Below are 16249 nucleotides of genomic sequence, written 5' to 3' on the forward strand. Positions count from 1 at the left end.
GCTAAATATTTTTAAGATTCAATCTTGAAGAATTCCACAAAGTATGTCAGGGTAATCCTATGCCCCTGCCTTCATTTTTCTATGATCATTCTGCTAGTGTATAACTTTTAGCACCTCTTTCTACCCCTTATTCACTTCTTCACATGAGAGGAGGAATGATTTATCCCGAATGGCAGGAGTGATAGTCTAACATCCATTAGTCCATGTTTCTTCAATGGAGTTAATGTGTTAAAAGCCTAGTGCATGTGTGACTTCACCCTCTCCATACCTACTATTTGGGCCCTTTAGAGATAGAGGACTCAGGTGGGTAAGAAAGCCCTGAGTCTAAACATGGGTGCAGGTACCAGGGAGCTTGAGTGGAGTTGCCACATCCAGCTTTACTGGTGATAATGTTGATGTTCTGATTTCCATGTCTCTAACTGCTGTGCGTATTTGTCAATTAATTCTAAACCCAAAGGAAGAATGTTGTGAATAATGATCACCTTTAAGTCCATCTCCCTGTATATTTATGTAGGCCTAATTAAAAGTGACTGAATTTTACTTTCTTATTTACACTCTGTACTCCCCAATCTCTACCTTGTAAAATAAATGCAAAGGAAAGAAAAATCCAGGTTCAAAGAGATAATCTAAAATTTTGAAGAGCTGCTAGGAAAATCATATTAATATCTACCACAAGAAAAAGTCATGGAGTATCAATGTTTATGTTAGAAAGAGTAATCTCATATGATTCTATTTAAAAGACAATGTGGATCTTACTTGTATCCAATAATGTCGAGGCATTAAATGGAGTCTTATTTCCCAGACATTTATATTAAAGTTACATGCAAGAAAAACCCATAGACAGTAAGACATGTATTTAATAAATATACTTTAACATTTTCAGGAGTTTATACTATAAGGTATTATTTCCATGTGAACAGAGAATGGCTTAGATTTTCTATGAGAGATATATGTTATAGTATTTGTAGGGAAAGGGCTGGAAATGTCAAAATTTACATACTAAAACCCATGCTCCAAAACATAACTAACTTTATTTTCTAAAATTGAACTTATCTTGTTCTTGATAATAAAATAAGGGGGGAAAAGAAGCTTAAACTTGCTCACAGAAGACAATCGATACTTTCCTATTTAAAACAGTTTGTTTCAGTTCAATTAATTCTCTTAGAGCTCTTCAATTTATACCCAATATGCTTATTTTTGGCATATTTGCAAGCCAAATATGCCAATATGACAGATAATATGTGTTTCCTTGGCTGGTGTGATTTAAAAAAAAGAATCAGAATTTTAACTTTTAAGTCATTAAATAAATATAAGGATGCTTCTTATTCAAATTAATAAAAACTAAGCTGCTTGCTGGAAAGCAGATTATCTTTGAACTGACTCTACAAGCATCCATCATCACATAATAATTTTAATCGTCTGAGCATTTGCTTAATTTATACACCATTTGTGAATCCTCCTCATGAAATACAGCATCATTCCTCTTACTACTCCATACTAGGAAAGTGCCCCTTCCTCAAGGTACTTGCTGTCTGATGACTGTGAGAAAAACCATGATCCAATTGGCCTTCTCTGGAGGTGTTTAATATATAACTTGAAAAAGTGTAGGCCTTGTTGTAAGACTTGCAACTAGGTGAATGAACCTTGAGGACATTATGTTGAGTGAAATAAGACAGAAATGAAAGGACAAACATTGTAAGGCCTCATTTGTATAAACTAACTATAATGAGCAAATGCTGAGAATTGAATTCTAGAGCATAGGTTATCAGGGGATATGGGCAGAGATTGGGAAATTGATGATGCAGGAATGTTCAATAAGGTTTACTGTAAAGTTTCCCAGATTATAAGCTCTTACAGCAGTCACATCTATTCCTGAGTTTTAACTGTTATTTAAGAGATGTTTATTTATTACAAAATTTATAAATTCTCTGTAGGACACGATCTAATTTAACCTGTATGGTCAGTTTATTTAAACAACATAATTAATGCAACCTGAATAGGGGATGAGATCTTGTTATTCAGTACAGGTTAATGTAATATCCCAAGACATCCTAGAGTATTTTGGGCAGAAAATAAAAAAGTATGTGCAAAGTCCCCTTGAGGGACTAGGGAAAAATGTGGAAATATTAGATTTCCCCACCTGGGGAATTCCTGATATTTTCACAAGCATTGGGGACTACAATTTAATAAGCCATGCCCTTAATCTTGAGGCTTGCCCTTATGAAACTTATTCCTGCAAAGGAGAAGCTAAGCCTACATATAATTATGCATAAGAGTCAGCCCCAGAGAACATAGTGTTTTGCTCAGATGTGGCCTCTCTATCTCAGCCAACTCTGCAAACAAACTCACCACCTTTCCCCACTGTGCAGGACATGACTCCAAGGGGTATAAGTCCCCCTGACAACACTGGAACATGACTTCCAGGAATGAGCCTGGCCCTGGCATTGTGGGATTGAGAATGCCTTCTTGACCAAAAGGGAGAAAAGAAATGAAATCAAATAAAGTTTCAATGGCAAAGAGATTTCAAGTAGAGTCGAGAGGTCATTCTGACAGTTATTTTTATGCATTATATAGATTATTCCCTTTTAGTTTCTAGTGTATTAGAATAGCTAGAGGGAAATACCTGAATCTGTTGAATGGTAATCCAGTAAACTTGATTCTTGACGATGATTCTATAACTATATAGCTTTTATCACGTGACTGTGTGATTGTGAAAACCTTGTGATGGACACTCCCTTTATCCAGTGTATGGGCAGATGAGTAATAAAATAAAGACTATATATATATAGGAGATAAAGGGATGGGATGTTTTGGGTCTTCTTTTTTTTTTTTTTATTTTTGAGTAATGAAAATGTTCCAAAATTCATTGTGGTGATGAATGCACTATATGATGATACTGTAAGCCATTGATTGTATACTTTGGATGGATTACATGGTGTATGAATATATCTCAATAAAATTGCATTAAAAAAACAGAAAAAAAAGTGTAGCCCTCGGGCCTTTGTAGCACCACACTGTTTATGCAAATAATATCTGTCTATAGTTAACAAAAATTGTATATTTATTATATTTTGTAATTTTCATTGTATTTCTTAAACTCTGTGAAGTTGAATAAAATTGTTTGCAAATTCTGATTCCAGCCAAAATGTCACCATTACACTGAAAGAACAAAACTTCATAGGATGCAACATAAAACAATTTTATTTTTCGCCACGACCCTTTCATATCTATTTTTGAGGGCAGCATTTTCCTTCCTACTTGGAAGAAATGTCAGGCAGCTATCATGAATCTTTGGGTCAGTCTTTGATACAAAAAAAGAAATCAATTTTTTATGTTAGGTCATAGAAACTATCACATTACAATAATTAAAATGTCTATTCCTATGTAGTAGCTAAAACTCTGAACTTAAAACTCTCCTCTCCACTGCAACCCAGTAGCCTTGATTCTTGAAAACAAGTGTATAACTATATAGCTTATATGGTGCGACCATGTGATTGTGAAAGCCTGTGGCTCACACTCCATTTATCCAGAGAATAGACAGATAAGTAGAAAAATGGGGACAAAAAAGTAAATGAATAATAGAGGGGGATGGGGGAAGGGGTTGTTTTGGGAGTTCTTTTTTACTTTTATTTTTGTTCTTATTTTTATTTATTTATTTTTTTGGAGTAATGAAAATGTTCAAAAATTGTGGTGCTGAATGTACAACTATATGATGATACTGTGAACAACTGATTGTCCACTTTATGTGATTGCATGGTATATGACTATATCTCAATAAAATTGCAAGCAATAAAACAAAATAAAATAAAAAACTCTCCTTTCTCCAGCTCAGGCTTGTTCCATGCTGGAAGCCTGCAGTTGGAAAGGAGGCATAGTCAACTTTTCCATTCCCCACTTTTGCCTCTTTGCCTCCCCCAAACTCATGAATAGCAGTTTCTGACCCTTCCTGGTAGAAAGGCAGAGAAAAGCTACTTGACTGGATCTTCTGGTTACTACCCTGATCTGGTACCTCCTCTGGAGTTCTTGTGTGTTCTTTGCAGACTCCACTCCACTGGGGATCGCTCATTTCAAGTTGTCTTAAGGCCAGTAAAGTCTCTTCTCTGGCAGGTGTCCATTATGACTTCCTACACCCTACTCCGAGACCCGCTTATACCCAGTGGAACACCTCCAGCATTTCTACAGAGGTTATCTCACTCCTGCCAAAAAGCCCTCTTACTGACTGTTCCAGGCTGACTCTCTTGCCCCTGTGGCCCACATCTGAGCTGCAGGGCACATTCATCATCCTCTCTTCTGATAAATTCTGGGAGTGGAGGCTGTCCCCAACAGAGACATCAATCAGCTCTCTGACATCAGCACTTGCCAGTCACAGTAGCTTGCCCTTTAGAGTTTTCAGGCATGACAGACACAGGTCCATCATGTTCCCTATCCCCAATCTCTGTTCCACGTTGCACAGATCAAACTTGCTGCAGGGAAAAGCACATCCCAGCCTTTTCCTATGGGATTAAGAGTGAGACTCAGAGCAAATTAATTTCTCCAGAGAGTTTGCTCTCCCAGACTTTTTACACCCTTCAGGTGGGGCAGAGTCTTTAGGTTGCAAAACCTACTTTTCCAGCTCTGTATAGATGGTAATATGTCACTTTGAAATATGAGTGTTTATTACCTATTGTTCTATTTTCTGCCTTGGGTGGCTTTAGCCAAAACTAGAAATAACAGATCCTATTTTTAACACCCTATATATAAACAAATAGGCAATAAAAGAATGGGTAAATCCTGACAGAAGCACAGAGAAATGAAAACAGTGTGCATTGTAGAATATCTGAATTTTAAAGCATTCCCTTTAATATTGTTTTAGCAATATTTTAAAATTTTGAGTTGAAATAGAAGTTTTCATGTGTTTGTATAAATTTTATCATGCATTCATTGTTTTGATATGACAAGTAATCATGGGAATAATGATGACTATGTCATATGTCTCACTCAAATAATTCACACTAAAACTCTAATAGTCTACTATAATATCATAGGTAATAGTATTATTATAAAATATAATGTTAGATATATAAAATAAAGAGACTAAAAGTCTGAGAGAGGTGCAGCAGACAAGGTGCCAGGACGTCCAAAAAGGCAGACATGACTTCCAGCTATGGGAGACTTTAAGGAGGGTTTGGGCTTGAAATTTATCTCAAGGGAAGGTGTCTTAGTTTATGACAAATAAACACACAATGGGTTGGCTTAAATTACAGGACTTTATTGGCTCGTGATTTTGAGGGTAGGAGAAGTCCAGAATTGAAGTATCAGTAAGTTGATGCTTTCTCCCCAAAGCCGGTAACATTCTTGTGTTGGCTGCTGGCAACTTGGAGTTCCTTGGCTTGTATCCTTGCCTCACGACACATGGTGATGCCCTCTCCTTTCTCTTCCTGGTTCTGTTGACTTCTGGCTTCCAGCTCTTCTCTGTGGCTTTTTCTCTATGTCTGAATTTTTCTTCTTATAAAGGACTGCAGTGAACCGGATTAAGACCCAACCTCATTCAGTTGGGCCATATCTTAACTAAAAACAACATCTTCAAGAAATCCTATTTAGAATGGGTTCACATACACAAGAAGGTGAATTAGGATTAAGAATATGTCTAAACTGGGGTACATAATTCCATCTACCATAAATGGATAAAATCTAATATTTCTAAATCTGTAAAGAGGATGTTCCAGGAAACAATGGAACAAAGACCTGTTACAGAGAAAGTGCTAAACAGAAGCAACTGGGAATACTTCAATAGGGCTAAATCTAGTGTGGTTCAAGGGATCTAGTAGAAGATCAAGTAGGAAAGACATGATGGGCTAGAATGGGGAGAACCTCATGCCGATAACTTTTATTTTTAATATCCCAGAAGCTTTTGTGCATGTTACATGGAGGAGAATATTATATGTAATTTGCCTAATAACCAATTTATTCATCACTAAACAACATATATATAAATACTTACCTTATTTATACAACTAATACATTGAAATTATATTCACTTATTAAGTTATATTTTTTCCAAACTCTTAAGTGTTATTGCAAACTGAATCTCTCTTCTCAAATTTAAAATAGCAGAATCTTTCAAATATTTTACAGAAGATAAAATATATTCAACAGAGCAATGTTTATAAAACTAACTAGTACAAATGTTACAAAAGAGGTACAATTTTGAAAGTAAACTTATTTCATCATCATTCTGTTCTGATTTTAATTGTGATTCTCTTTCTGCTTCAGGTTTTTTACCTCTTCTTCTTCCTGGGGTTACAATTATACTTAGCTAAGAAGTAAGAGTTAGCTTCTCAAATAAGCTTCTGATGGTCAAAGATTTGGAACATGGGAGTCAAGTCTGTTATTCATTTACAGTTTCATAGTTACACATTGTTCATTACATGAGAAACTGTCAAAATTATTGACTCAGGCCAATGAGATATGCTTTAATTTTTCAATGACCTGGACTTTTCCTCAGAATGACACTGATTCTGAAAGCCTTATCTTCATAGTCTGATATAAGTTTAACTTTCAGTGTAGGTTCTGGAAATCTTTTTCTCATTTACTACCAAGGTGTTTTACAATACCTTTAGGCTCATCTGGCTCAGGTAATTCTAAAGTTAATTTGATTCACTGAATTTACAATTTTTTTTATTAAGACTTAAAATTTTGAACACTTTAACCCCAGGCTGAGGAGTTTGGATGTTGGTCAACAGGCAACATGAACCAGTGAAGTAAGCGGATGGCTTGGGCATCAAGATCAATCTAGCCACACAGAGGAGATGGACTAGAGTAAAAGTGTAGAAACAGTGAATCAGAGGCCAGTGAGAGATTCATGTCTGGTAAGTAGTAATTAAGACCTAAACTAGGGCAATGGTTATGGGACCAGAGAGATGGGCAGAATTTAGCCACATCACCTATTTCAAAATCCCAGATGTGATTTACTCAAATCCTGTCCAATGAGGGAAGGAGACCAAGTAGTAATCACTTTGGTTTAACTTGGAAAAACAGTGCCTAATTGACATTAATTTTGATGACTATTGCTTTAGTGTTTTCATCCAAAAAGATGAGTTAAATTATACCCTACAGTGAGCAAAGCAGGAAATGTTAGCATCACCCATGCTACAGCTACCATGCTAGTTAATAAAGCACCTAATATGTTGCTTGAACCTTATTATTTCTGCTTAACTCTGTGGATATAGAATTATGATATGTCTGTCTATCATTATGGAATTTAGCATCCTAATCCTTCCAATTATGTTCTCTAAAATAACATTCATTTTTGTTGTTGTTTTCTCATTATAAAAATTTTACATCTTTATTTTTAAAAATACAGAAAATGGAATGAAGAAAATAATGTTCACTTTTAAATCTACCACACAGAGATATCAACTGTTTGGTCCCTCTAGTGTTTTAAAAAAATTTAGGTTCATTATCCTTATTCCATATAGTACTATTTTATTCCTGTAACAATAAACCATGAGCATTTCCTCTATCTTTAAATGTTTTTCTAGAAGAAGAGCAAACAAATCGGTTTCTGAAAATAAAGTTTTATTGGCACACTGCCATGGCTATTTATGTGTTGTCTATGGCCGCTTTTGTGCTACAATGGCAAAGAAGAGTTGTGATAAAGGAGATATAGCCTGCAAAACTGAAAATATTTACTATTTGACCCTTTAAAGGAAAAGTTTGCCAAGTATTTTAAAAGATTATTTTTAATGGATGCATACAATTATATCAAATGGCTACTCCATTTGCTAGTGCATGATCCAGTAGTTAAAATCATAGATTCAGGAACAAGATTGCCTGGGTTCATATCCTAGCTCCAACACCTAAAAGATGTGCAATCTTGGACAATTTACTTAACCTCTCTGTGCCTCAGTTTTTCATGTGTAAAACAGGGAAATAATAGTATCTTCCTCATGAAGTTGTGATGAAGATGTGGCGGACTACGTGATGTACCTCCCAGATCCCCCTTCAGTAATGAATGACTTATTCCTTCAGCTGCTGGGAATGCTGCCAGCAGATAGCCCTCAATTGTCAGTTCTCTTTGGGGAAGGCCTTAAGTGAGAAAACTGCCTCACTCAAAGTCATACCTTCTTCAAGGGGCAGCTCAAATCTAACAGCACATCCACATCAATGGAGTAATGTAAAGGCCTTGGCATATCACTCCAACTCAGGACAACTCTGAAGGCCAGTCCAGTTCCAGAGCTTCCCATTGGTTGGCTGAGGCCTTCACGGGAATTGTGTCACTTCTCCCTCTGCCCAATCCTGCTTCTTTTCCCTCCCTTTCATAAGGTGTTGATCCCAAACACAATCCTTAATAAGCATCCTACATCTCAATTTCCATCTTTGATTCTGGTTGCCAGGAAACCCTCCCTGAGAAAGAGTGTTAAATTAAAGTCTATATTGTAAAGTTATCTGGCACATGGTAGATGCTATATAACTGTTTGTTAAACAAACAAACAAAAATAATTAAATGGGAGAAAGTGGAATGGAAATAGAAGTTCAAGGAGGAAAAAAAAGAATAATGTAAACTTTCTGATAATTAAAGAACAGATTATTCATAAAATTTTTAAATATATGATAGTGGAAATCATTCACTGTGAGATTTAAATTCTTTCTGATATATTTAAAGCGTTATGTAACTATTAATTTACAAATTTAAATATTAACAATTTAGTATATAAACTTACATTATGACAAATGTTAGATGTAATACTAAAAATGTAAGAAAAAGTACAATGAATTACAATATTTATTTGGGAATATGCTAGAAAATTTTTGAAGACCACTATTTTATGGTATCTCAGATCTTCTCGTCCTCAACCTTTGTAAAAAGATCACTGTCTTAGCTTGCCAGGACTGCTATTACAAATAAGTCAATGAACTGGCTTAAACAAGTATTTACTATTTTTAAAATTAGTTTTGCAGGGTAGAAGTCTAAAATCAAGGTGTCAGCAAGGCCATGATTTCTCCCCAAAGTCCATAGTGCTCTGGGGTTGGCTTACCACAATCTTTAAATTTCTTTGGCTTTCTCTGCCTCCAGTCACATCTCTTCTTGTGTTTCTGCTGACTTCTGGCTTCTTCCTTTGGCTTTCTCTGACTGACTACATCTGAATTTCCTGTCTTTATAAGCCTCCAGTAGTATGGATTAAGACACTCTCCTCCAACCCCCCACCCCCGATTCAATTTAGCCACAATTTAACTAATAATAACAACTTCAAAAATTCCTTTTTACAATGGGTTCACACCCACAGGAACACAGATTAAGATTAAGAATATGTCTTTTGCCAGGGTACATGATTCCATCTAGCATAATTACCAAAGCCATGTTACATGTTTTACGGGCTTTGATTTTAGTTTGATGCCTACCATCCTAGTTAATAAAGCACCTAATACGTTGCTTGAACCTTATTGTTTCTCCTTAACTCTGTGGGTATAGGATTATATGTGTCTATCTATTCAGGCTCCACCTAAGAATAAAGCCTGCTCTCAGGTACAGACTGATTTTGTACATGCGGAAGTAAAGGTAGTTGGGATTAGCTAACACAGATTCCATAGAATGTTCCAGCAGTAAATGAATTGCTATAGTTCGTCACCTGCTATCCTTTACTGGTTTAAAACTACAAAAACAAAACAAAACAAAACAAAAACAAAAACAAAATAAACCTATTTTATAACATAAATGAAGGGGCTTAAAAAGAACAATATCCTGTTAAGAACTCAATAGTTAAAATTAAAAAATAGAAAAACAACACTGAGACTTAAGCACAGCAACTCTGATACCCATTACAATATATAATTGTGTCTGTAAAGCAACAAACGTAACCTCAGAACTGTCTGTGAAATTCTCTGATACAGTTTAATCTTTACAACAAACACAAGTTCAATTGTACAAGAGATGAATAGTTTTCATTTCTCCATGTTTTGTTGTTGCTTCTGCCATTTTCTCTACAGTAGTAAGGGAGAAGAGGAAGTAGATGGCAAGCAGCTTCCTTTCTAAATAATATGATCCAGAAGTTCTACTCACAAATTATTGGTCACAACTTTTTGACGTAGCCATACCTAGCCAAATGGGAGGCCAAGGATCATAGCTTCTAATTGGGTCACCAAGTGCCCTGCTAAAACTTGGAGGTGGACGTATGTTCTATTACTAAAAGACAAAAGAAAAGGATGGAAAGTGGGGGTGTGGAGCTTATATTCTAGAAGGAGTAGACAGGTATAGGCAAGTAAAGAGATGAATATGTATGTGAAGTTGTGACAAGTGCTTTGAAGAAAATTAAAGCAGAGGACAGTGAAGCTAATTTATATATAGTCAATGACAACTAAACAGATTCAAAAGAAGTGAGAGTATGAATCATGCAGATTTCTAGTGGAAGAGCATTCCAGTAGAGGGAGGAGACAATGCAGAGGCCCTGAGACAAGAGCACACTTGCCATGTTCAAGAAATAGCAAAGTCATAGGGACAGAAGAACTAAAGAAGAGTGGTGATATGGAACTAAGTGAGTGGTGATATGGAACTAAGTGAAGAAAATATCTCAAGAGAAAAGAGGTCAACTGTGTCAAAACCTGCAAAGGTGAAGCCTTGGCTAATGGAATTGGTAGCACAGAAGTAAGTGACCTTGACAAGTGCAGTTGTGTGGAGCAGTGGACATGAATGCTTGAATGGAGTGAGTTCAAGAGAGATAGGAAGCAGCATTAAAGAGCGCAAGTCTCATCTTCTCCTTTGAGAATATAAATGAGAATGACTTGAACATGTTTATATTTTGAAGGGAAAGAACCAGGAGAAATGGAGAGATTGAAGACACCTAGAAGAGGAGAAAATTGATGGCAAAAGATCACAGAAGAGGGGAAACATATGGAGTTCCTACTCTTTCCTTTGTCAGCCTGAAGAAGGTAAGAATGGGAGTGAATGAAGATGTTGCAAGAGGGAGAGAGGAAGCAATATGAGGCTGTGGGAGTTCCTATCTAATATTTCTTAATTTTATTTGTGAAGTAGGAGGCAAAATCATCTGAGTTTGAGGGTGAAAGTTTTGTTAGGCATGTATAGGAGGAGTGGGTAAGGAAGAGTCTTGTATTGATCCAAGGTTTTGTGTGGTGATTTGGGGCCAGGGCCAAAACCATTGAGAAGATTGGCAAGAAACTGTATGAAGTGATGAATTCTGTGTTATTTCCCCTCAGCACTTTGTTCAGCCTCTACTTCTCCAAAGGCTGTAGTGAAAAGGAGTCTCAGACCTCCACAGGCAATACTCTCCCCTAATTCATCTTCTCACCAAAACTATCTGCTTTGAAGATCATCAGGACTAAGCTCATTCTGCTGGTTACATCAATCGCCAAGACAAGGTCAAGAACAAACAAGCAAAGACTGCAGACATCTTAAGAAAGCCTGTGTCAGTATTTTAACACCTATGGAAGCACCAGTATCTTAGGTAATCAGGGCCTGGCCACCATCCTAGACTCCTCTTTCTTCTTCACTCAATCAATCATCAAGCCCTTGTTCATTCTGCTTTCTAAACATTTCTCAGGCCATCCAATTGTCTTCATCCTGGCTAGTTCAGGCCACCATCATCTCTCATTTGCATACTTATCCTAGCTCTCCCCCACCCCAACCAAACTGATCATATCGTACTTGCTTGGTTTAAAATCTTCAGTAGCTCCACCGTTGCCCTTAGGAAAAGGTCCACCCAAACTCCCTAAACTAGTTTCCAAATACCTTCCTGATGCAGTATCTCAATTTCTCCCTACTTCACCACTTCCGCTGCTCACTCTAATCTCCAAACATTCTCTCTTGCTTCTCAATTGCTCTGCCTTCCAGGCTCTGCACTTGCTCTTCCTTCTGTTAAGCGACTCTTCTCTCCAGCCCCTTCTGCCCTCCTTTTCCTGGCTGATCCCAAACTTACCTTATGTGTCTGCCTAATAGTGCCTCAAGGAAGCATTCCTGACTCCCCAACACTGAGGGGCGCCCTTCCTGTGTAGCACTCTACCAGTCCTAAAAGGCACCACTCAAATTGTCAGTTTCCTGCCGTGACCATGTCTGGTTTTGTTCACTCCAGTATCCCCAGCATTTCAGCCTAGTACATAACAGACGCTCAAGGCGTGCTTGTGGAATGAGAGAACAGGGGTGACCAAATGTTCAGTCAAATACCTTGGACTTTCTACTACATGGTCCACAATAAATTTTTAATGAAAACTAAAATTGGTTGAACAGGCTTAAGTGTGTGAACAAGCTCTGAAATCGGTAAAGGGGCCCTGGGGTGCAGTACAAGTCCCAGACCCTCAGCTCTCTCCAGCGGGCTCTGGGGGCGGGGCAGGGCCTGCAGGGTGGGCGCGAGTGCTCGCCCAGAAGGCGGGGCCTCCCAGGCAGTGGCTCCGCCTCGGGGCGGGGCGATTCCCGGGGCGAGGGAAGGGCGGGGCACGCGCGTAGGCAACTCACCTTCCGAGGCCGAGGCGCGGTTAGCGTGTCTTGGAGGTGCGGCTGTGGGGTGGTGGAGCCTGGCCAGGTGGCCCCGGTTACTGGCCGCGCCGCCGCCATCTTGCCCGCGTGCCAGCTCCCGCGGCGGGAGGGGCGGTGACCAGCCCGGAAGTGGCTGTGCAGCGGCCGCGCTGCCACCTCAGGTCAGTGAGTGCGGCCCGGGCCGCGTCCCCGCTCTTCCTGGGGTGAGGCCCCGGGCGAAGGCCGGGGAGTGCCGGGGCCGCCGTGAGGGGCCTGGATAAACCCAGTTGAACCGTGCGGGTGGGCGTGGGCGCTAGAGCTTCCCCGGAGCCGAGGCGTGGGGACTCGCGTTCCCCTCTGCGGGATAACCACGCTGGGCCTCCGCGGGAGCCCCGGGGCTGCGAGCGGCCAGAGGGCGCGCAGGGAACTCCGCCGGGGCGCGGGGGGCCGAGCTCAGCCTTCGCCACGGCGGATTTGTTCAGAACAGCGTCGCCGCTGTTAACGAGAGACTCAGCCAGGTGTCTGGAGCGTGGGAGTCGCCTTCAGAGTCTTGGCTTACCGGGAATAAGTAACAAGCCCTGTTCAGTTGTACACTATTAAATACTTCTTAAAGGGCCTGCCCCCGGACATCTAGCTCTGATCTCTTCAAATACAAGTAATTAAAATTCATTGAGATGACGAATAAAGCCACTTGCTTATGCCATGGGCATTGCTAAATTTCTTAACAAATGACTGCAGTTGCAGGTCTTTTTCATAACAATATTTTAAAGGAAATTTGGATTTACATAGTGAATCTCCTTGAAGATAGTGGTGGTGGGAATTTGAAACTGCTACCGTTGTAATATGCCGTGGTAAGAAAGGTAGAAGACAAAAAAGAATGTGAAAAAGTGATTGATTAACTTTGTACGCTTATAGATCTTCACTGTCCAGTAGCCACTTGGGGCTGAGAGTGCTTGCGTGTAAAATACACATCAGATTTCCAAGTCTTGGTACAAAAACAACAGAAAAAAAAGTAAAAATTCTCAATAATGTTTATGTTGACTACCTGCTGAAAGGATAATACGTTTGATATATTGGGTTAAATAAAATATATTTTTAAATGAAATTGCATCTATTTCTTTTTGCTTTTTAAGTGTGGCTACTAGAAGTTTTAAATTATATGACTCAAAGTATTTTTGTTGCACTATACCATTATAGATGTTCTGGTGATGATCACAGAATCAACATGGCTTTCTTTTGCTTAGAAACTATTGATGGGAAGTGAGCACTTGTTAAACTGGGAAGCTGAGGATCCAAATATAAGCCCTAATTATTGTAAACTCCACCCTCTCAAACGCCAATTTTTCAATGTCTCCAACATTGGAACATATTAACTTCTCTGGTAACATCTGTGTGATGTGAAGAGCTCGTTTCATTTGATTGTCACTGCTTGGAGATGGAAGTAGGAAAGGTTGGTTCTGTTTTATGGTCTTGGAATTTAGGGGTCTTGTTAAGGTTTAGTTTGTGAGTGGCTGGAGGTCTTCTGATTGCGGGTTCAGTTTTCTTTGCTCTACACCAGATTCCTAGTTGTTTGTGCCCATCTATATTGTCTGTTGGTTTGCAAAGAAATACTTTGGTAAGAGGATAGTTATAGATGCACTTCTTTATACCTGTTCAGCAACCTAAACAGTCCCACAGGGTTCCAGGCTTAGAGGGCAACCATGCTTGATTTAATGCTCTGCTTTTGGCATCTTGAAATTCTTAATAATCTTCTAACAAGAGGGCCCTGCATTTTCATTTTTACTGGGCCCAGTACATTATGTAGCTGACCGTGTCTCTATGCAATATTTTAGAATGGGAGTTAGGAGACCTTGGACAAGAACTAAAATATCTGAGCTTCACCTTACTCCTACATGAAATGAGAGTGTGCCAATCTCTTTCTCTCAAGTTCTGTGATTCTGTACAAGATACTATGATCAAATTTTGTCGATAGTAATATAAATATTTTAAGTGTATAACATCAGAAGAAATTCTGGTGTTTCTCCATTGAAAGTCATGTAAGTCAAATAGTTTTCAAAATTACAGTAACACTTTCTATTTGTGTTTTGTAAAGGGAGATTTTTCCATATAGCATCAAGTTTTCATACCACACCATATTTTTAAAACATTTTTTTAAATTAGAGAAGTAGTAGGTTTACAGAAAAATCATGCAGAGAATACAGAGTTCCCATTTAAACCCCTTCACACAGTTTTCTCTGTTATTAACACTTTGCATTAGTGTGGTACCTTTGTTACAGTTGATGAAACAATATTATTATAATTATATTATTAACTGTAGTCCATAGTTCACATTAGAGATCACTGTTTTGTACAGTTTTATGGTTTTTAAGATTTTTTGTAATGGTAATATATTACAACCTAAAATTTCCCCTTTTAACCACATTGAAATGTACAATTTAGTGATGTTAAATTCATTCACAATATTGTGCTACCATCATGACAAACCATTATCAAAATTTTTCCGTCATCCCAAACTCTCTTCCACAGCAGCTGCATCATTTTACATTCCCACCAATAATGAATGAGTCTTCCTATTTCTCCACATCCTCTCCAACACTTATTTTCTATTTTTTTGTTTTGTTTTGTTTTGTTTTAACTAATAACCATTCTAGCGGGGGTGGAATGGCATCTTGTGGTTTTGATTTGCATTTCCCTAATGGCTAATGATGTTGATAATCTTTTCATTTACTTATCGAGTATTTATATATCTTCTTTTAGGAAATGTGTTAAAATCTTTTGCCCATTTTTAAATTGGGTTGTCTTTTCTTTTGTGAGTTGTAGGATTTTGAATTTTAGATATTGAATCCTTATCAGATATTTCCAAATATTTTTCTACCATTATGTAGATTATCTTTCTACTTCCATGATAGTCCTTCGATGCACAGAAGTTTTAGATTTTGATAAAATCCCATGTATCTATTTTTTCTTTTGTTGTTTATGTTTTGGGTATAATATCTAAAAAACCATTCCCTAATACAATGTCCTATAGAGATGTTTCCCTATGTTTTCCTCTAGGAGTTTTATAGTTTTGGTTCTTATATTTAGGTCTCTCATCCATTTTGTATATGATGTGAGGTAGGAGTTCCCCTTCATTCTTTTGTATATGGGTATCCAGTTTTCCCCAGCACCATTTGTTGAAGAGACTCTTCTTTTGCTATTAAGTAGACTTAGGACTTATGTCAAAAATCAATTGTCCATAGATGTGAGGGTTTATTTTTGAATGCTCAGTTCTATTCTGTTCATCTATATGTCTGCCAACACCATGCTGTTTTCATTCTGATAGCTTTGTAGGAAGTTGTAAAATCAGGTAATGTGAGTCCTCCAAATATGTTCTTTTTCAAGGTGGTTTTAGCTGTTTGGGATCCCTTACCCTTCCATATAAATGTGATAATTGGCTTTTCTATTTCTGCAAAGAAGGCTGTTGGACTTTTGACTGAGATTGTGTTGAATCTGTTTATGCTTTGGTAAGAGGATGGTTACAGATGCACTTCTCTATACCTGTTCAGGAGTTTTATTCTTCTAATCCATGAACATGGAATACCCTTCTGTTTATTTAGGTCTTTGATTTCGTACAGCAATGTTTTTTAGTTTTCTGTGTAAAAGTCCTTTACATCCTTGGTTAACTTTTATCCTAGATATTTGATTCTTTTAGTTGCTTTTGTAAATGGAAATTTTTCTCAATTTCCTCTTTAGATTGTTCCTTACTAGTATATAAAAACACTACTGAATTTTGTGCATTGGTCTTATACCCCATCCCTTTACTGAATT

The 16249-nt window shown here is 37.9% G+C and overlaps 2 protein-coding genes across 3 annotated transcripts in view; one reads left to right on the forward strand and one right to left on the reverse strand.

The window, feature by feature from the left end:
* Positions 1 to 12954, reverse strand: part of COL28A1 (collagen type XXVIII alpha 1 chain) — a 228999-nt gene extending 216045 nt beyond the window's left edge. The window contains exon 1 of one of the 2 annotated variants that reach the window (XM_037836765.1): positions 12443 to 12954. The gene's annotated coding sequence lies outside the window, so the exon portion shown is untranslated. The remainder of the gene's footprint in view (positions 1 to 12442) is intronic. The other variant, XM_037836764.1, reaches the window with a different exon arrangement.
* The window catches only part of MIOS (meiosis regulator for oocyte development), a 62533-nt gene continuing 58721 nt past the window's right edge, over positions 12438 to 16249 (forward strand). The window contains exon 1 of the mRNA XM_037836766.1: positions 12438 to 12624. The gene's annotated coding sequence lies outside the window, so the exon portion shown is untranslated. The remainder of the gene's footprint in view (positions 12625 to 16249) is intronic.

Source organism: Choloepus didactylus, chromosome 5 (genome assembly GCF_015220235.1).
Source record: "Choloepus didactylus isolate mChoDid1 chromosome 5, mChoDid1.pri, whole genome shotgun sequence".
NCBI classification, from domain to species: Eukaryota; Metazoa; Chordata; class Mammalia; order Pilosa; family Megalonychidae; genus Choloepus; species Choloepus didactylus.